At 38.5% G+C, this 21,445-nt stretch overlaps 1 long non-coding RNA gene across 1 annotated transcript; it reads right to left on the bottom strand.

Annotated features, from left to right (window-relative positions):
* Positions 1-14,637: 14,637 nt before the first annotated feature.
* LOC143676168 (uncharacterized) lies at positions 14,638-21,133 on the bottom strand. The gene is made up of 4 exons (XR_013171884.1): positions 20,671-21,133; positions 19,973-20,138; positions 19,014-19,078; positions 14,638-17,181 (listed from the first exon to the last, which is right to left on the bottom strand). It is a non-coding gene; the product is annotated as an uncharacterized LOC143676168 (long non-coding RNA).
* Between the last annotated feature and the right edge of the window lie 312 nt (positions 21,134-21,445).

Raw genomic sequence — 21,445 nt, 5'->3', positions numbered from 1 at the left:
TTTATGCATTAACCCCTGGAACAATATGAGTAATAAGAAAGTTATTAAAAATCAGAAAGTTTGGCAAGGAGATGACAAATGGTATAAATAGATTAGATTATTAATTCTTCTAAAAAGGGCATCAACCAACACCAGCAAATCCTGAGCAATTAAAACAGAGAACACAGAAATGGTTAAAAGTGGTTTTGTCCAACAGATTGTGAGAAATTTTATTTTTCATTTTGGAGACTTCTAAATGGTCTAACAATGTTTCCCATATGTGTGTGTTAGTTCTATGATTTAAAACAATATAAATATAAATAATTATATTCACAAATACAACTCTGAGAGTAGAGAAAGACATCTAAGATATAAATTTTTAGGTTAAGAAAATGAGTTTCAAAGCCAAGTGATTACATCTTTGGTTGAGCCATTTTTTAAATATTAACAGCAAATATATGTTTATCCTCAGATATACATATAGGGTAAAGAAAGTTTCTGTAGTGACATACAATTCAATGTCAACTCATCAGAGAGGCCAATCCAAACTATTCTTTCTAAAGCAGCACCCCAGCCTTCCTCATTACTTGCTACATCCCCCCCACAGCCTAGGCTATATATTGTTTACTTGCTTTGTTTCTTCTTCAGCCACCACCCCACCACCAGTTCTTGGCATGCAATAGGAATTCAATAAATAATGTTGAATGAATGAGTGCATATTACAATGCTTATCCTGGGCCAGTAAAACTAAAATTGAGGAAATGAAATATACTGCTTTTCACTTTGAATAGTACAAAGTTTTATTTTTTTAACGAGTAGCAATTATTATATTGTATATATATATTTAAACTTTTAAAATGACAAATCCTATAGGTAAATCATCTATAATTCCAAAGATAGTCTTTAAGGAAAGGTCTTTCAGGTACTCTCAAGCTAAAGGCAGAGAGAAACGGTAGACTGAGGATTTTATCACCAGTACCCCCAAATCTCTTAATCCTCTGAAAAAATATGGCCGTTCCTATACCGAGTCCTGAAATGAGTCTTAAAAATGTTCTTTCCTTCAATGCTAGAAGGAAAAAAATAATTGAAGAAAAAAGGGAATTGAACGTGTGCTCCCAGCTTCATTCCAACAGGTTAGTCTGCCAATCAAATTCCCGCCTTGAGCATTGGCTGACACTAGGGATCTTTGAAGACCCTGAGGCATGCTGAGGCTTTCAGGAAATTGCTGAACAGATGACCACAAATACACCCTAATGACATCACAGAGGTGATGCTATCAGCCCATACATCAGGCCTGGTGCAGGCAAATGCCGGCCTGCAGTGGACCTTCCTTTACTTGGCAAAGAATAGTTGCCAGTGTAAGCGGAGGGTGGAAGAAACATGCTCTGTATTAGCACGTAGATCAGAGTAATCGGTATACTCTGTCCAGAAACCTATGCTTGCTTTAGTGTAGAGAAATAGATTTTATGGGCTGGTTGTGATGGGGGAAAAGCTTTGTAGGAAAAGAAGAGGTGAAGTATTAAACAAAGAAAATGTTCTGAGAAAGGTCAGAACTCCATATCCTGTTTTTGTTCTGTTCACCCGAAAAGAATACCACGTGAGGGGGACCTTAATAGAGGTCCAGGGTGTATGTTCATACACATACGAGTGGTTAGAGGAAGCAATTAGACTGATAGGTGAGAAATAGGTGTGCCCCACCAGCTCCCAGAGCCATTTCTAGGCCATGTGTAGCAGCCACATATTGCAAAACAGGAAAAGAAAAAGATTGACTAACAGCAAAAGGAAAGGTAAAGCTACACTGTACCATCTAAAAGGCAACAAAACAAATGGCCACTGGGATCTAATAGCTTCCATTTTGGGGGAAGAATTGATCTGAAAAACAAACAGGAAAAAAAAAAAACTTGGCAAGTTGGGGACTTACGGGACTCGGTAAATGGTGTGGTATTTGCCAGAAGTGAGAGTCCAAAATATACTCAAAGGTCTGATTTTGCCAGAAATGATCCATGTAAATTAAGCCTGCAATGCTCAGACAACCTGAAAGGCTTCTTGATATTGACATCTTAAAAGTCCGAAGACCTCAAGGTACTTCTGACCTGTCAGCCCGTTGCCTCATAGGTTCGCAATATTGATAGGGCTAATAGCCCGTCCATCCCAATAGAGTCAACAGACACAATTGCCCACGTGGTGTAAGAAATACCCCCACTGTTGCTGCCACTCATCTTACCAACTGGCTCTGATGGTGTCCTAGTTTGGTAGCTGCCAGAATGCAATATACCAGAAACAGAATGGCTTTTAAAAAGGGGAATTTAATAAGTTGCTAGTTTACGGTTCTAAGGCCAAGAAAATGTCCCAATTAAAACAAGTCTATAGAAATGTCCAATCTAAGGCATCTGGGGAAAGACATCTTGGTTCAAGAAGGCCAGTGATGTTCAACATTTCTCTCTCAGCCGGAAGGGCACATGGCAAACATGGCAGCATCTGCTGGCTTTTTTGTGGCTCTTAAAAAGGACTCTCTCCAAAATGTTTCCTCTTTTAAAGGATTAGTCTGTGGAGTTACAACTCCATGGAAGCTATCTAATGAAAAGTTAACACCCACAATTGGGTGGGTCACATTTCCATGGGAACAATCAAAATGTTCCCAGCCAGCAATATTGAATGAGGATTAAAGGACATGGCTTTTCAGGGGTCCACCACAGATTCAAACTGGCACAGATGGTGTTTCACAAAGCTTTTCTTTTTTCAAGGATATACTATCAAAGCCTCCATAACAATAGAAGGAAAGGGGAGACATGCATTAAAACACAATCAGACAAAGCGAGCCAGGAAGCATGGTCAAGGTGTAACCACCACAATTCAGACAGACCAGGACCAATGTTGATGGGAGCCTCTTCCCAAAGACCTTGACCTCCCTAGTACATGCCATGGCTCCATCTTTCCCCTGGAGTGAAGTGAATGTTTTCTTTACACAAAAATCAATTCTTTGGCACGTCCTACTTCCCCAGTGAGGTGGTAGGGCCACCGATGAGAAAAGATTGATCAGTGTTGGTTTATTCTCTCCTGCTCTCACCAATATGATTCCCTCTCCCCTGCCTGCTGAAAAGGCAGCTGTTTAACACTCTCTTCAGTCCACAAATCTTGCTGTGCGTGTTCAGATTCAGAAGGATGTAGCTTTCATTTGGTTTGGTAGGTTGCTGCAAGGACAGTAGGTGCTAGTTTTGTTTTGTTTTGTTTTTAGTAGGTGATATTTTAAAATCATATGTCATGTATTTGTCTATGAAACACTGGGCTCATGTGGCCTAATGTTAAAATGAATGTTTTTTCACCCATCTAGCTCTTCTGTGTCATTCTTCCATTGGTACCCATAAGTCTTATACTAATGCTTCTTCTGATTTGGGGATCAGCTGCTTCCCCCTAATTATGAGATTTACAAGAAGCTTATGTTTTCATTAGCAATACTATTTTTCATGTTCACACAACATGTAGCCAGCAGGCCCTGTATTCATTTTCTCACCACCTGATACAACATAATTCAAACAATGACAAGTGTAATTTATTATGGTTGTTGCAATTATGATAGTCATTTAGCACTAATCACTAAAATACCTTTACAGCCAGAGGCGTAGCTGTTATATAGGCCGAGTCAACCTAATAGTAGGTTGTTAGGGGGAGGTCCTCCATTCAAGGCTTAGGAGAAAGTTAAGGGAATCAGGTGACACATTAGGAGAAAAATGAGTTCTGGGAAAGATTTAAGAATAGTATTATTAGGACCTCCTAGATAGTCATAACTTTATGGATACTCTAACCCTCTTGACAAAATGTTTTCCTCTCAGCTATGTCAGGCATTGGAGATGAATCGTCTATCAAGTTTGTTAGAAGCGTTTGGGCTAACCCGCTATGCATGGGTTTAGAAGCAGCAAATGTCATAAAGATTAGAATTCCACACATATTCATGTCTCTACAAATAATCCAAAGATCTTGTTTAAAATGTGGTTTCAAAGTCAGTCAGTCCAGTGTGGGGCCTGAGACTCTGCATTTCTAGCAAACTCCCAGTGCTGCTAATCCAGCAACCACACTTTGAGTAATAGGATTTGAATTAACTGCTTCTCACACTTGCCAATGATGGCATCCCCTGGGGAGTTTGAAAAACTACTGCTTTTTTATTTTGATTTAATTGGTATGGGGTATGGCCCGAGCTTCTGGATATTTAGAAGTTCCCCAAATGAAACCAATTTCAACAAAGTTTGAGAATCACTGTCATAGATAGGAAAAAAATAACGAGTAACAATCTGGAGAATTTCAGCCAAGCACTCTTTTTTCCTTCCATCAACAAACAGAAGCCATAAAAGCTTGTGTTCTGGTTAAACTTTCAAATCACAGAAATGAATGCTTGCTTTGATTCTGCTTTGAAAGAGGTGGTTTCCATGCTTCCAAGTAAGACTAGCCACCTTCTAAACTGCCCTAGAGTCTAAAACTGGGCTGTAAAATAAGAATTTTGTAGGAAAATAAGAAGTCAACCCTGAGGGTTGGGCTTTCCTGCCCATCAGTTCAGAATGAGAAATTCTCTAATAGCCCCCTCTCCTATGGAAATCCACCACTACCTCCACCCTATTTCTCTAGAGATTTCTTTACTTTCTGCATCTAATCTCTACCTAGCAACTTGATTCCAGCTCTCCAGGGCTTCTGAATGTTTTTGAACTACTTAATTCAGAGATCATGATATTTTTCAGATTTAAGTTTGGCAGAATTCAATAAGTAAACAGAAAAAAAAGACAAAAAAACACCTATGGCTTAGAAAAGATAGAAATTATTTCTTTCACACAGCTAGGACCTTCAAAAGTAGAGAGTCAAGAAAGGTTGGTAAATGCTGCCGTTGGTGAGGCAGAATGCCAACCTACAGATTGGAGTCTTTTTACTAAGGCAAAAGGGAGAATGATTACAGTGGAGCAACAAGCTGTTTATGACAACTCTGTTTCCTAACTCTAAATGGACTCCCCAAACCACTTCCCTAAAACAATTAACATCTATTGTGTGCCTACTATGAACTAGGTACTATGTTAAGCCCTCTACATCCATTTTGTCTTTAATCCTCACATCACCCCATGATAGAGGTAAACTTAGTTTAGGTAGCTTGCCAAGATTATCTAGTTAATAACTGATGTAATTAAGATTTGAACTCATGTATCTCTATTTCAAAGCTACTAACTACTATAATCTGAAAGCTTTGGTTTTGGCATAAGTTTGATAAATAGACCTATAATTGTAGCACATATGCACCTAAAGCAACTACAGTTATTCATTCTTAATTGTCCGAACACTTTCCATAGATTTAACACAATCTGCAAACTGTAATGTCAAAAATGTAAGCTCCTGCACACCAAAGACTCTATTGTATGTATTGTCTTTTTGTCGCCTTTTCCTCTTCCTTCTTCTTCTTCTTTTCCTCCACAGCCTTCTTTTTTCCCACCTCTCTCCTTTCTCCTCCTGTTGTATTTCTTGTGTCCCTCTCCTTTTCCCTCTTCTTTCCTTCTTATTCTAACTGGATATCCTCAGGGGGCTTCTTAAGCTACATCAAGCATCAAAGCTCTGCATTGTCTTTTGAATTTTAATTTCTTATAAGATTAATGGAGCAAAGTATTCTAAATAGCAATAAAGTTTTAGTTAAATAAACTTTACTGAATTATTTCCATTTGTGAAGATCTATATAGAATATGAACTTGTTTCCCTTTTCTCTGTTTCAATAAACACAAGTCAGTAAGCCTAACTGAACATTTCTTTAATGATTACAGATTATTAGGTAATTTAGGTCATCATTTGGAATATAAATTGCAATATCAATTAGATGTAAACTGGGATTTTATTCTATAAGCAATCAACCTGGGGGTATATACTTGTGGTTTCTTAGATGGGCCCCTAATATGGCCTGTTTTCCTTGAGATTCATCTCTTGCTTCTAAACATGGAATGCAACAAACAAAGATGTGGGCTAATTGAGTCAAGTTCTGGTTTATTGGAACAGGTACCCGTTTCATCTCCACCCTTGAAACTTGCAAGTTACTTACTTGCTGAAGACCAGCTATTTAGTGATTAGTTTGCAAATTTTTTCACTTGGTTTGTATCCAGCCAAGGCAAAGAGGGAACAAAATGCAAGCTAGAGAGCCCCTTCTAGCTTCTATTTTTCTCATTAGATCATTATAACTAATATCTACGTAGCCCCTCCAGTATAGAAAGTTTTAATGTACATTTTTTTCTTTTATTTGCAAACCTTTGTTTGAGCAGTCAAAATATCTACCTAAAGCAAGTCTCCAGATGTGTGTATACAGTTGAGTGCATCTGATATGCAGTAAACTTGGGTTATCAATATGGGTCTCTGAAGCCAGCACCTAAAAAATGACATTTAAAGCAAAGATGAAGGATCCCCTGAGCAGACATCTAAAGGATGGTTGTGATAAGGCTCTGGAACCTTCCTGCCCTCTTTGTGTGCAGAAACGTTTGTGTAAAATCAGATCAAATAAAAGGTCTCTCCCATGTCACTCAACCAAATCATATTTCACTTAGTGTAGTTAAATAAATATTGTCCTGGCTATATAGGATTTAACCGTTTTAAATGTGCACTGTGAGTTTATCTATCCTTTGTTTAAAGAAAAAAAATAGCATTTTTTAATTCATGGTTTTGCCTGTCTGAAGAGTTTCAACTCTCCTGCCAATCTTCCTAAGAGATCTGTCTGTCCTGTTTAGGTTTGGAAAACTAAACAAAGAGAAGTTGGTCACTTTTCCAAGTTACCAGTGACTGAAAAGCATCCCACAGTATTAAAATACCTCTCACAAAAAAGAAGAATCATAGGGATGCTTTCTAATTTGAAATTGAATCAAACATGCCCAAAGGGACCTTATGATCCATCCGTTTTAAGAACATGGGATTTGAGTTGAACTTGGCTTCAAAGCCCAGTTCACTGAAAGTGGACTCTGTAGGTCTCATTTTTCTTATCAGGAAAATAAGAATGACAACAGAATCCTCTTCAAAACAGGGTGGTGAAAATTAAATAAGACAAAAAATCTGAAATACTTGAGACGTTGCAGAGCATTCCATTGTGAGTGTTTGGCAGTTGATGGGACCAGTGTTTTTTGATTGGATATCTATGTTCTCTCTCTCTCTCTCTTTCGGCTCTTATAAACAATAAACATGTCTATAGTCAATGTTTTCATTATTCCCTTAGAATAAATTCTTAGAAGTGGAGTTTCTAGGCCACAAGGTATGCATACCACATTTAAAAGACTCTATTAGAATTTGACAATATTGTTTAACTCTGCAAAAAAATTATCTAGTACTTATTTCAACACATTCCTGCAAACACCGGATGTTTTCAGTTTTATTTCATTGTTGGTTTAATTTGTATTTCTTGATGGGATTTTTTAAACGTCTTTTATTGTGACGTACATACAAATAAAAGAAAGAAAAAGGCAATAAATTTCAAAGCATACTTCAACAAGTAGCTACAGAACAGATTTCAGAGTTTGATATGGGTTGCCATTCCACTATTTCAGATCAAGCTGATGAGGTAACAGTGCATTTATAGATGTGAGAAAGTGTTCATGATATAGAATGGAAAATGCAGGTTACAAACAGCATAAGCAGCATATTCCTGTTGATTTTGTTGTTGACAAAACATGTATGTAAAAAAAGGTGTGATGTCTAGTAAAATGTTAAAGGTGATTATTATTGGGTACTGGGAATGTGGATGCTCTTTTAAAAAAATACATATATACAGTCTTTTTGGATTGTTTTATAGTAAATTTATATTACTTGAATGATAAGAGAAAAAAATAGAACCAAGTCTCTTCTCATTGTGCCATTCTAGACTGTGGTGTCCATCCTTGGCCATCTCCTCACCAGCATGAACTCACCCCTTCCAGCCCTATTATGAGTCATGGAGAACAGGAGGGACACTCAATTGAAGAGGAGCATGAATTTGGTGTGGAGATGCCATGAACCTTTGGCCAGGATGTAAGTAGTGGAAGTAGGCAGAGTGTGTCATCCATGAGAAGGCCCTTACGTGACCGCAGAGGCAGGAAACCAGGTATCAACAGAGGTAAAGGAGTTCTCGGGGCATGAAATGGGAATTGGAGCTTGGCCCACTAGGAGGGGACAGCGGGTGGCTGCCCACCCAAGCAGGGTCCTGACTGGGGGGATCCCAATGCCCAGAGCATCTTGGGACATTATGGCTGGGAGACAGTTCAATCACACCTTTTTTACACTTGGGTAAACTGAAGCCCAGGGAAGTGATTCAGAAATACCTTTAACCCCAGCCAAGAGGGGCTCTATCTTAGGCTCTGCATGAGGAGCAGTGCTCCTCAAACTATCCATGGTGAAGGACAAGTCTGTTTTTCAAAATTTCCAATCTATTGTGGACTTATTCTTTTATAAAAGATAATAAAAATGAATTGCCAGAAAAAAACCTGACATACTTATCATGTGGCTAGAATATTCTAAGCAATTATTAGAATTTACCAATATCTTTTTTTCAGAGTTCTGTGAATTGAGATGGTAAGGTAAACAATATAGCAACCTTGGTTCATTCAGTACCAGGACGAAAATCCAAGATGTGCCAGCGCAGGATTCTTTTATATCCCATACTACATTTGCAATGAAAACTCTGAGGTCCTGGGGTGGGGTTGATGTAGATTTTTCACCCAAGTTGCTTTGAAATCTGAAATCTGCCCCCCCCCCCACTTCCAACAGCGTTTGCCCAATCCAGTTATTAAGTCTCAAAACAATGAGGACTCCGTGCTTTTAGCATATAGGGCTGCAACACTTGAGGGCTACCTTTGCACCTTTACCATATCTCCCAAGTTAAACTCCTTCCACAGAATCTTGCTAAACCAGAGTTTAGTAACAAGAACTAAGCATTGTTAAGTTCCTAGCCAGGCATTTCTGCCCTGAAGTCACAGGCATTCCGCTTTATTCCTGGAAGGTGCCAAGCTCCTTTCCTGTGACTGGCTCACCTCTCGTATAGCCCCTCTTTCATCCCCTCTTCCTTTCAGGTATGGTTTGAATGATGTTTCCTCAATTTCATCCTCAGACTCACCCAGCCTATCTCAGACATCTTACTACATAGACTTCTACAGTCCCGGTGCTTATTTTTCATCAACACAATTATACCTATAGACTTCATTATATTCCCTTATTAATTACTAATATTTACCAAATGTCTTTATCCCCACTACATTATAAATTCCATGAGGACCTACTCTGTTGATCTGTTTTCCTTCTCTGGTTTGACTTCAGCACTTAGTAGTTGCTGAAATATATTATTTGAAGTAATAATAGGCCGTTATTTTTTTTTAAACATTGATCTGGTCCTTTTTCAATATTGGGCTTCCTTTGTCACTAACAGAAAAAAAAATCAGTTCACCTTATCCATGTATCAGCCCAGTTCTTTCAGACACAAATCGCTCAGAAGGGGTCAAGTTGAGGGAACAGATCCTAGTTTGACAGGACATAGCAAGGTTGTGTTAACTGAAGCAAATCGCCAAAGAATCCAGGTCTTTCTGGAATTTCCCCAAAACTGGACATGTAGATGACTTCCTCTCTTCCAGTAGCTTATGAAACAGCTGAGAAAGCTGATATCAGAGGAAGGAAATAGGCTTAAGATTTCAGGTAAACCTGTGCTGGGGATTGAGTCATGTTCCCACAAAAGGTTCAATTTGTAACCCCTGTTGTTTTGGTAAACAGAACCTCTGAAGTTACTATTATTTATAAATAGAACCTTTGAAGATATAATTACTAGTTAAGATGGGGCCAAACTGAGTGAAAGCAAATATAACCCAATATGGCAGAAGTCCTTATAAGCCAAGAAAATTGGACACGGAACTAGAAACTGAAAGTCTGCAGGCATAGAAGACAGAGAGAGATGGCCCTGTAAGGGAGGGCTGCCATCCCCAGAACACTGCACACTTTGGCAAAAGAGTGACCTTGTTGACACCTTGATTTTGGACTTCCAGTCTCGAAAAATGTGAGTCAAGGGGGTGTGAGGTAGTTCAGTGGTAGAATTCTCGTCTGCCATGCAGGAGACCCAGGTTCGATTCCTGGCCCATGCACTTCCCAAACAAACAAAGAAACCAACAAAACAAACAGATAAACAAAAAATTCAACAGATGGTGCTGCAATAATGGAATACTCACATGGAAAAAGAATGAAATGTGAGCCCTGTCATACAGCATACAAAAAAAATGGGTGAGTCAATAAACTTGTTTAAGCCACCCAGTGTGTGGTGTTTGTCATTGTAGCTATGGCAAACCAAGACAGCCTGGATTGACATCCTGGCTTTATCGTTCTCTGGCATTGACAAGTGATTTGACCACCCTAAGCTTTAGTTTTCTCAAACACAAAATGGGGCTATTGATATTTCTCAGCTAATGACTAGTGGAAATTCTCATGATTTAATATCAAGTGAAAAAACGGGACACAAAACTGCACACTGGAGTGGTGTATGAACCAAATTATGTTAAATACGTATGTCTGTATGCATATGTACTTGCAATGGTGAATATGTGGGCAAGAAAAACACCAACATGAGAAAAGAGTGGTGACTTCTGGGTTGTAAGATGAAGACTGAATATTGCTTTCTTCCTTATAGGTTTTTGTATTTTCTAGGTTCTTTTTTAACAAATGAGCAGGAGCCTATAGAGTTGGACTTCCTTTGCCAGGCACAGACTGTAGGCTCAGTAGTGAGGGATCTATTAATAATGCTGAAACTCTCTGAGCAGCAATTTCCTCATCTGAAAAAGTCAGCTGGCAGCAGCTACTTAAGGTAAGGTGTGCCAAGGGAGATAAGCAAGTGGCTAATCAGAAGCAGCTCTAACCTGGAGAAGCTGTTGCTGAAAGTCAGTACTTTAGTGAGAGATGATAAAGCCTGGATAGTAAGTTCCTCCTTCCCCCGCCTCCAAAAAAACTTTTCCACTTTAGCAGTAGCTGTTAACTCATTTCCAATATTCTTAGTATAAATTGATGGTGTGGTCAATCTTGTACCACCTGCTCTGTTAACACGAAACCTGAACTGTTGTATTTTTTTTTTAAATATCATGCATACTTTGCAGTATTGTTGAGAGGAGTAAATGAGAACATCTGGAAAGCTTTGAGCACTGTGTAATCTATTTTATTAATTCTTTCTCTTTTCTCCATCCTCTTGGCCTGGGATGAAACAGACGAGTGAGGCAAAAATCATGATGAAAATATTCTGCGCTTACCCCCATCTTTATGCCTAAAAGGGGATCTGTACTTGAAGAGAAGCATGAAGTCCATGCCTTGTTTAACAACTCCTTACCATTTCCTAGTCAGTGAAGATTCTATTTCCGGTCAGGCAGCTCAGGGAAGGCATGACTCTATTTGAGACTCATAATAGCAGAGCCATATAGTTTGGAATTGAACTGGTTCATTCTTTCTTTGCTAAGAACACAGCCATTTAGCTAGCCCTCAATCAGACAGAATCCTCAGGACTGCATTAAAATCCCAAGGGACCTCGCACCATGATGAAGTTCAACTGTTTTGCCATTCTCCATTTTCTAGGAAGACTTCTAAAGTTGCAGCAGCAAACTCAGCAGGGGGACTTCGGGTGAGTCTCAGTTAATTGCTGAATTGGAGGAGAGAGTCCACAGAAATTAGGAACAATTAGGAACTAAACATTAGAAATTCAGAAGTCCAGATTGAGGGAAAAGGAAGGAAGGAATGTTTGACTACTGTTGAGGTATCTAATGTTCGTGTGCACAATTTGAGTTATTTCCTACTGATAGACTGATTAAGGGTTGGAAGTGAGAGGCTGAGGGAAATCGCTTTTGATGGCAGCGAATGCCTGAGCAGCAGGTGAAGTTCTCCGCCAAGGCTAGATTTAGATACTCACAACCAAACAATGCCGTTTCCTTTCCAGACATCGGCAGTTCTTCCCTAGAGCCACTATAATTGGGAGAGAAAATTATAACTTTTCTAAATCCTGCCCTCCCCATGCCCACATCATTTCCAGCAGCACCTGCGCCTGGTGGAATTGCTAGTTATTTTAATTGAATGGGAAAGAATATGGATATGAATTAATTTTACAGCCATTTAGGGTTAAGGGATGGGTGAAACAGAGAAGAGAGTCTTTTTAGTGCAAATTTATGATCCATTCAAGACACATAACTTCTAATAGGACTCGAGTAACCTCAATTGAGACTTCTTCATGAAACTCCTGGTCCTCTAAACAGTGATTATCCTTGTAATTTGCAGAAAGGAAGCTGTGGTTTGGAGGGACGAGCTCAAGACTGGAAGTCTGAAAAGGTAGGTTAGGGTCCTCATTCTCGTCGATTCGCTCTGCAAACCTCAGTAATTCCGGGGCCTCTCTGGTCTCGGTTATTCTTACCTGTAAAAAACAATTGTATGGCCACCAAAATTCCTTCTCACTCCAGTATGACAAATTTTACTTGTTCTCATTGGATTACTAATAAAAAATGAGGAGTGAGGTATGTGAACAGAAAAATGAGTTAGGGCAGAAGTGGGCTAAACACCAAGTCTCAGAAATGATTAGCTGCACATTTACTTTGAAGACAAATGGTCTACAGTCGTTTTGCTCTCGCTCTCCTAGATTTTTGGCTCCGTTCTTCCTGTGGAGTGCATTGGGATAGAGATTAAATTGAGAAAATTATGGCTTCAGATGGTAAAATGTCTTTTCCCTGAACAGCCTGTACATGAGGAAGAAATTAATACCAGTAAACAAGAATACAAGTCTCATCAACTTGAGGTCGGAGCAGGGCTCACGCTAGACAAATTCAGTCTGGGGCAGGGAAGCTTTCTCCTACTGAAGGGTGAATTTTATAAACAGCTGAAAAAGTAAACAACCATTTTAAAATTTGGTTAATGTCAGTCTCTTCTCATAAACATTTATTTTTAACATTATTCTGGCAAAGCCATGCTACAGATAGAGTCTCTCTCTTCACTCCCACTTCTCCCTCCAGAAGATGCCATTTAAAAGGACACATTTCAAACCCTTTTGAAATATGTGTTAACTCTCATCACAGAATTCCAAATCTGAAAGCAGAAACCAGATCCCAAGGGTTTGTAGAGTTGGTGACAGTAGTTCCCTTAGTTCACTGACATGGAAAATGAGGGGGAATTTTCTCTCCCATCCCCTCCATCAGCAGTCAAGGAGTGACCACAGCCACAGGACACTTAGAATAAGTGGGGCAAGGAAGACCAGGGAAAGGGGACCCTCAGCCCTCCAGGGACCTGGATGTCCCAGGCAAACCCACAAACCTGCATCAGGGTCATTCCCTTTCTGTACCTCACTTTTCTTACCTGGATTTTGGTGAAGGATATTTCCATCTTTCTCCTAAAATAATCAGGAAAAAAAAAAAAGACATCCAAACCACTTTGCAAATAGGGAGTGTATTGAATAATGAAAAAGAGAAGGAAAAGAAGGCATTCCTAACACACACACACACACACACGTGATCAGATTGAAAAAATAACCTCAGTTTTGAAATTAGAACTAAAATTTGCTAAAAATAGCATTTGCAGCAAGGGCTTCCCAAGAGATCAGAAATAAAATCAAATCACTGGGATCATTTCAAAATAGGATCTCTCATTGTGGAACTGATAACACGCAGTTCCCACCTGCAGTCCCCAGCCCCAGCCCCCACCCTCCACTCCCCCAAAATAGTTCACATAAGATTGCCTGCAGACACCTGTGGCTGAGCTGGAAGTTCAGCCACTCATCTAAGGCCCTCCTTTTCACTCCTAGCAGGCTTGTTTCTCCAGGGTTCAGAGGGAAGCTTTTTTGGGTGAGAAAGCTCAAGAAATCAAACTTTCCTACATATTCTCATAGCGTCACAAGCCTGCACCATCAAGCCCTCAAATCTCCATAGTAGTTCATGTCTCATGTGTCTGTATCCTCCAGTAGACAAAGGAGGGAGCAATTTGTGCACAAGAATTGTAACTTACTTAGAGCACAGACACAGATACCCAATCAATATTTGCTATAAAGTTAAGCCAAAATCACTTCCTGTTTGAAAATTCCTCCCAATTATATATTGATTCCAATATAGTTTGGTGATTTCTGATGCATTCTAAATATATGTATGTTCAATTAAATCAGGACATCACATGCATGTGTATGTGCAAATTAGCTATATGTTCAGCTTAAACGTCTGGTCAGTTAAATGTGAGCCAATGGGCCGATCAGGGGTCACTATTTATAGATAGATGCTGTGTCCACCTGTTGATTACTGCTAGGTGTTTAAGACCAGAGTTCTACTCTCAAATTTGTTTTACTTCATAAGTGGCGTTAGAAGCTGGGGTAAAATTAAAAACTCTAAAATGCTGGAAAACACAATCTACTTGCATATATTTCATTAAGAAGGAGAGAGATTTCAGGTTTCAGGGAAATGGATTCAGGATGATGAGCCTCACATCACAGCCCAGACACAGGCACACTCACAGGAATGGATGGCAAATCCGAGTCAGGGGCTCGAGTTTGAGCAAATGGTTTTCTGAGTCTCTGAAAGCTGCAGACAGAAGTATTTAGATTCACCTGGGTGTGGACTAAGCTTTCTTTCTCTGTGGCCCTACCCATGGCTCAGTTTAATTTAAGAAAGAGAAGAACACCTTGTTTATAAATGTTTCCTTACAAATACACTATCTTTTTTTTTTTTCCTGGATGGTTCAGAAAGTGCTGCGCACAAACAGGCATTTTCGTCACAAGAATTGAGCTCAGATTTGGCCTGGCCCTATCCTGTATGGACAGAGGAAACTGCAATTCTGTATAACTCAGCTCTAAGTTCGTGGCCACAGGAAGCTGCACGGAAATAGGTAACATCTGTTCCTTTTAGCAAGGTAGGGTCTCCTTCACAAATATTTTTTATACTTGGTTTAATTACATGAAGTATTAATCTAATCTCACACTGAAGAAGGTATGTGTACTGGTTGATTCTTCCTGCCAATCCATAACCAACTTGAAATATCGTAAAATCATTTTTTTAGTTAGAGTAAAATAGAATGAAAATTATACCTCTAGAATAAAATTATTAAATAACTCTCGGCCATTTTTAAAAACAATAGACGTAGTTCAAGATAACAGTACAAAAAAAGGTGAAAGATTTGTTTTACATAACCAGACGATAAAAATACATGCAAGAAACAGCTAAAGGTTGCTGTTCTTTTAGAATTCTAGAAAAGCTTTTCCGTGAGTAGAGCTGAGTTGACCTTGCTTCTACATTCTAAACCACTTTCTTTTAATAGGAAAAGAGGATTTATGAACTTCACTGTCTACACGTAGATTACTGGAAATCAGATTTTTGTTCGTTTATTTCAGAAAAGCAGAAGTACTCAAATTATTTTATTAGACTTGATGAAACGTGGCATAATTGAATTTGGAGACCTTGATTCTAATTCTAGCTATCCAGTCTTCAGCATTATCTGTTATTTCTCTTTCAGTTTCTGTTTCCTCATTGTAAATGAAGAAGTAAAGAAACCAAATCCTCTGTGGCATGAAGAAATGGGAGAATTAGGTGGCTCAGTAACATAGCAGACAGGAAGATAACAGACAATCGATGATATAGTTAGGTAGGTGGATAGATAAAACTAATTCTAAGATTCACTCCTGTCCTGTTAGGAAAGATGCCAGTAACTCCTCAAATAAGCAATCATAAGTCTTCAATATCAGGAAAATCTCAAGTGTTAAATATTATTCCTAATTACAAATTAATACAAAAAATAAAATAGACCAATAGCTATCATTAAAATAAAATTTTTTTAAAGACTGCACTAGAGGTAGTCTAATGATGTTTAAACAATTTTTTTCCATCAACATCTCTATGCATTCGAAAGGATCCCTATTTCACTTTAACCATTTGGAATATGATCATTATCAAAATACGGTTTATAAACATTCTTGTGGGAATGAGAAATATTGTTTTAGTCATATGTACTTTCTGGTTGTCTCCCCTAATTATTTGGCTAAACTTACAAAATGTGGACTAGCTATCCTCACTTGTGAAGAAATGAGAGAAAGACGTGCAGGAAAACTATTTCTGAGGGATGATTTGAAGACAAAGTTCCAATAATAATTTTGAATGTTGGAAGGATTTAAGTTTGCTGAGCATGAACAGATTTGAAATGAACACTTTAAAGGGAGAAAGGTAAAATGTACATTTTACATCAAGATAATTTTCTGGCTTTGCAAATGACTATATTGTAAAAGTGAATACCACCAAACAAAAGTTGTGATCAACCATAAATTGGCTATATCAACGGAGATTGTCCAACATGCCAGAAAGGTAGTGAGGAGTGGTGGTGATAGATTACTTTTTCATATTTCCTTCATTTGTAATCCAAAAGATTCTGCCATTTTATTTTTGATTTTGCATATTTTTCTTATGAATATTCTGCAGTCAGGTATAAAAAAATGTAACATATGGATTGACAAATATGTGATCATTTAGCAAAAACACCAGATTTAAATTTTGGTAGTGCATTAAGATCAATTTAGTCTATATACTCAAGAAACCTTGCATTTAAGGATTTGAAGTAATACCTTTTGAGAGCTTCTGTAAGTATCTATAAAAAACACTTCTGGGTTTGTTTGTAAAAACTTAAATTTGAACAAAATGGGGGGAAAGTAGGTAAACTAAAAAGTGTTACAGGTATGTTTTGTAAAGCTAGTGTCCTTTGGAAACTTATAATCTTGGTGCTATGCCCAAATCTAAACTGTGCTGGAGATTTTGCTGTCTAAACAGACCTCTTCAATGTTTGAGAAATAGAAATTGAATTACCAAGGGTAATCATTAATGGACTGTAGGACTGTATTATATAAAAATCCACAAGGGAAGAAAAACGTGTTGGCATTCACAAATTTTAGAAATGGAGCTTAAAAAAAAAAATCCCCAAACCCATTTCAGTTGGTGGCATCATTTCTCAGTTGGTTTCGCATCCAGCAAAAACAGATTGAGGTTTATCATGTCTTTCAGCCAGCAGCTCCTGTTCCAGATATAGCAGAATTGGGAAATGACTAATTACTTCCACAACCTTCCAAATGAGTGCTGTGTAGCCATCCATTTTGAATAGTGTCCATGTCATGGCTTGAGGGTTGAATTCAGAAGTAAAGAAAGCTGTGGGGTTGTTGGAAAGGGTGCATGTGGCCACAGCAACGTCTGAAGGATGGTTGTGGAGGACAGCATCATTCTGAGGAATAAAAGAAAGAAGAACCAGGGAAAGTTGTTTTGTTATAAGATGAGAGAAATAAATCATCATAACAAGGTGACTATGAAAGTTTTAGAACTTTTAAAAAGTGATGGTGCGATTAGTTTGGGTGGGGAAATCATGGTATATTATGCTTTTTTTCTTTGAATACCATTCCTAATTAGCTACACAGTCTTCTTTACAAATGGAATCACCACATAAGCACCAGAACCAGAAGAGTTGAGTGAAGTGAAAATATACTGTTGAATTGCTCTTCTTCCCTTGGTTTGTCAGCTGTGCTCTGGCTCCATGCTTCCTGATTAAGAGATTTCTTCATTCTGTTCAGAAATACTTGTGGGCCTATAGTTAGGAAATAGTGCAAAAGCACAGACTTATAATAAGAAGCTGAAAAATAATAAGTGCAGGTTCCATCTTGAGGCTTTTGGCAAAGTCACAAAATCTCCAAGGGATCAGTTTCCTCAACCATAATGGAAACATCTACTTACCCATCTCAGAGGATTTTTGTGAGGATCCAATGGGGCAAAAACCCTTGGTAAATTTTGCACCACAGATTGAAGAACTGATAGAACTTTATTATTAATAATTTCTGGACAGAGACATTTCCATAACTTCTGGTTGACATGGTCTTTGTTATGTCTGTTGCCTTGGCACTTGACATTTGAAGATTATGATCTTACTTAGTGTGCCAATTTGAATCTGCTGTGTACCCAGAAAAGCCAAGTTCTTTAGTCCTCACTCAATATTGCTGGGTGGGAGCCTTCTGATTGTTTCCATGGAGATGTGACCCACCCAGCTTTTTGGGTGGTAACTTTTGATTAGATGGTTTCCGTGGAGATGAGTCTCCACCCATTTAAGGTGGGGTTGCTTACTGGAGCCTTTTAAGAGGGAACTATTTTGAAATAGCGTTAGAGCCACAAGAGTCATCAGAACCAAGAGGGCCACCAGAATTAACAGAGCCCACGCAACCAGAGACCCCTGGGGAAGTTTCATGAAACAAGAAGCTGGGAGAGAAAGCTAGTAGATGTCACCATGTGCCCTCCCAGCTTAGAGAGAAATTCCAAACTTCATCACTTTCTTCAGTGAAGGTAACCTCTTGTTGATGCCTTAATTTGGACATTTTCACAGCCTTAGAACTGTAAACTTGCAACTTAAAAAATTCCCCTTTTTAAAAGCCATTCCATTTCTTGTATATTGCATTCTGGCAGATTACAAACTAGAACACCTAGCATAAAGTAAAACATGGAATAAAACATGAAGATTTTCTGATATGCTTATCACCTCAATGGGCATAACAGGCTCAAGCAAACGATGGGAAACAAAGCTCTTTGCAAAGATGCCCATGTGAGATTTTAATTGAGATGAAACATCCAAGTCATGATGCATAATTTGACCTTTTGTCTTGTTAAAATTAAATATCCCATTCTAAATATGGGTGTATACAAATCTAGCAATCTATAACATAAATAATTGAACTCAAATTGGTTCCTATCTCCAAAAGGTTTCTGTACACAAATGCAATAAACTGTGAACTCCAGTAACCAAACATTTGCAGCAAGGACAGTCTTTAGATTAGCAATGATTTGCTACATATCTCCATACATGTCATAATAGTTATACCATGTAGATTGGCTCCTGACAGGTCTTATCTGAAAATATCAATGAAGAAAAAGAACTCAATTGCACCTTCTAACTAAATTTCTATAAGAAACATTTAACTAAAAATTAAACGTCAATGACTAGTGTAGTCTTAGAAATTAAATTTAACCAGTAAATGCAACAATTTTACAGGCTTGTTAAACCAAGTATCACTTTACCTCCAGGAATTGCCTCTGCTTTTGTAGTGTATATTGCTTGAGTTTCATATCAAATTACTTGATGCCTGAATGAGTAGAAGTCAGGAAGGACAAATCTGTTAAGCTGGAACTTCCCATACAAAATATTTGTATTTCTGAGACATTTCAAGCCAAATATATCCTATTTGAATTGTGCAAGCTAATTCAGGGAATCTTGCATCAAATCATATTATAAAATAAATGATATTAATCATCATCTCCTTATTTTCCATGGTGAACTTTTATCCTTTATAAATTTTATAATTGCATTTGCAAACCTTATTTTACCCTTATTTGGTGAAGTGGTTTTGCTCTAGGGTCATTATATACAAAGATAAGAAGCCAAATTGAATTAAAGAATCATATAAGAAAACATTTATTCCTCAAGCTGGAGCTTAATTTTTCAACTAAACACTAATTCCGTGGGAAGCAAAACCTGTTTTTCATCCTTGCAACTGCTAATGTACAAAAACTCTAAAAGTTGAGTTGGTTCATCTCTGAATTTGAGTACCACACCTACTCTCGTCATTTTTTCCAGGGCTCTCCTTGGTTTCTATAAAAACAACCAGTAACCCATGCTGAGTACAGGACACCAACCACAGTAAAAGATGATCTGAGTCACAGACTCCATTAACTATTCTCCAGATTGCTACTTTACTAAAAGGAAAAAAAATCAAGGAGAACAAATCTTTGCAAACTGCTCTAATCACAGGTTTGCGTCAAGGAAATATATCGTGAAATGGGTTCCTTCTTAAAATATGAATAGATTTATGGCACCTCACTAGAAAGAATATTCTGAAAATAATGCAATTTAAGCTACTAAAGGGAAAGCAGAGTATAAAGCTAAAAAGTCATCCATTCACAGATGCAGTAGCTCAGAGTCATGAAACATAACAGAGGAAATTGAATCCAATATTCACTCCCACTAGTGCATGACTTGCCTTCATTCTGCCTGTAACATTGTCCAGTTTATCTTATTTGGAATAGAAACTGCAGATGTCTGAATGATTCCTAACTAGGAAAATGCTCGCTGGGTGTGTACAAATGTTGGCTGTGTTTTAGTATTAAAAACACTGCTCATATTAGATGATAAATATTTGGACCACTCTGTAAAAAGGATAGCAAAGGAAAGAAGGGAGGGAGGGAGGAAGGAAAATAAGAAACCTAGACAATGGAAAAAATCCTGTTTGATATTTTTTAAGGTAATTCAAATGAATATAAATCTTAACTCACTTTTGGCAAAATTATTGTGTTTACAATATTTGCAAATCCATCCCCTCTTATTTTAAAAACCCACAGGTGTGGGATCTCATGCATATATTGCTTAGAATATCACATTATATCAGTGGCTATTAAGCACTTTAAAATAGGTCCCACAGTAAAAAATAAATAAATTCCACATTATAACTGAGTACACACACACACACACACACACACACACACACACACACACCCCTTTATAAAATTAATGAGATATTCTATTAGATGCATTGCACCTAAGTATTATCAATTCTATTTCCTTTATTCCTTCCTTCCTCCCTTCCTTTTTCAATGTATGTTGATATCCACTAAATTGATTTCAGAGCCTAATGAATCATGATTCATAATTTGAAAAGTAGATACTCAAGATGACATTTACCTGAAGGAGGCAACACACAACAGCCACTCATAATCGCTGCTGCCATTAGCCAAGATGTGTCCACGGGCAAGGCATAAGACCTCCTTCTGACTTGGCACCCACGCTCTCTGTGAGGTCTAGGCTAATCTTGAGTACACCAGCAATAGTCTGCTCACATGGGGAAGGGAGAGGAAATGGAAGAAGGAGATGGGAACAGGCATTCATCAAGGCTGACCATGGATGTACTGGACATCCTGGAAGGATTCAAGATAGAAATGTATCATTTCAAACTAAGCTAGGCTGAAAAAAAGTGGGCCTTTGGAACACAGGCGCGAAGTTTCCCAAGACAGCTCATGTCCACAGTGATTTTCTCCTGGTCTTACATCTCTGCCTTTCCTGACTTCAGCAGCACTACATTTTCTGTTGGAGAAGCCAACAGGCTGCCGTGGCTGATGTAAGGCAACACAAAATGGCTAACCTGAAATCTGCCCTCCACCCTAGCAACAACGGTGACCAATCTCAGAAATCTGCCCTCCACCCTAGCAACAACCGTGACCAATCCCAGAAATCTGCCCTCCACCCTAGCAACAATGGTGACCAATCCCAGAAATCTGCCCTCTGCCCTAGCAACAACAGCCACCAATCCCCATCTGACACATGTCCCTGCATGCTCCCCAGCCTATATAAGCCTGTGCACTTCCTCAATGAAGTGGACGCCTTCCACTCACCCCTGAGTGTTGTCTGCTGAGTCGTGTGCTGTGTGCTGTGTGCTGTGTGCCTGTGTGTCTGTGTGTCT

The sequence above is a fragment of the Tamandua tetradactyla genome, chromosome 1, assembly GCF_023851605.1.
Source record: "Tamandua tetradactyla isolate mTamTet1 chromosome 1, mTamTet1.pri, whole genome shotgun sequence".
NCBI classification, from domain to species: Eukaryota; Metazoa; Chordata; class Mammalia; order Pilosa; family Myrmecophagidae; genus Tamandua; species Tamandua tetradactyla.
The sequence above is the reverse complement of the archived record's forward strand: the minus strand, read 5'-3'. Positions and strand labels throughout refer to the sequence as shown.